The sequence below is a fragment of the Bison bison genome, unplaced genomic scaffold, assembly GCF_000754665.1.
Source record: "Bison bison bison isolate TAMUID 2011002044 unplaced genomic scaffold, Bison_UMD1.0 scf7180017863161, whole genome shotgun sequence".
NCBI classification, from domain to species: domain Eukaryota; kingdom Metazoa; phylum Chordata; class Mammalia; order Artiodactyla; family Bovidae; genus Bison; species Bison bison.
The window spans coordinates 2182-2932 of record NW_011493733.1 but is presented as its reverse complement, the minus strand read 5'-3'; the positions used below and the strand labels follow the sequence as shown (position 1 = coordinate 2932).

The 751-nt window shown below is 53.5% G+C and overlaps 1 protein-coding gene across 1 annotated transcript in view; it reads right to left on the bottom strand.

Annotated features, from left to right (window-relative positions):
• LAIR1 (leukocyte-associated immunoglobulin-like receptor 1) overlaps positions 1-751 on the bottom strand; it is a gene marked incomplete at its 5' end in the record, with an annotated part of 5171 nt that overhangs the window by 4068 nt on the left and 352 nt on the right. The gene's annotated exons all lie outside the window — the stretch shown is intronic.

The window sequence follows — 751 nt, the reverse complement described above, 5'->3', positions numbered from 1 at the left end:
CAATTCTCTCATCTTAGTCGAGAATCACCACACGACCCAATTCTCTCATCTTAGTCGAGAATCACCACATGATACAATTCTCTCATCTTAGTCGAGAATCACCACACAGCACAACCCGCTCATCTTAGTGGTGAATCACCACACAGCACAATTCTCTCATCTTAGTGGAGAATTAGCACATGACACAATTCTCTCATCTTAGTCGAGAATCACCACACGACCCAATTCTCTCATCTTAGTCGAGAATCACCACACAGCACAATCCTCTCATCTTAGTGGTGAATCACCACACAGCACAATTCTCTCATCTTAGTGGAGACCAGCACACAACACAATTCTCTCAGTGGAGATCACCACACAACACAATTCACTCTCTCGCTTCTTTTTCTTGTTGGAAGCTTGCAGAGGTGTACAGCCCTCACCAGCATCCAGTTTGGGAACACTGCTGTCACCCCCGCAGTGGACAGCCCCACCCCCCGCCCATCGCAGGAGCAGGTGACTTCCCGCCACTGCGGTTAGTCTCCCCACTGACGTAAGGACCCTGAGACTCGGTCACATCTTGCTCAGGATGACATGGGAGGTGACAGAGCAGCTGGGGGCGGCTCCCTCCCTGCCCACGGCCACTCCAGAGAGAGGGGCAGGGGGACACAGGGCGGGATGCCCGGCTCATTCCTGGGACGAGGAAAGCAGGGCTCTGAGTGGGTGGGAGTGACCTGTGCTGGGTCTGAAGGGATGGGTCGCTGCCTGTGCT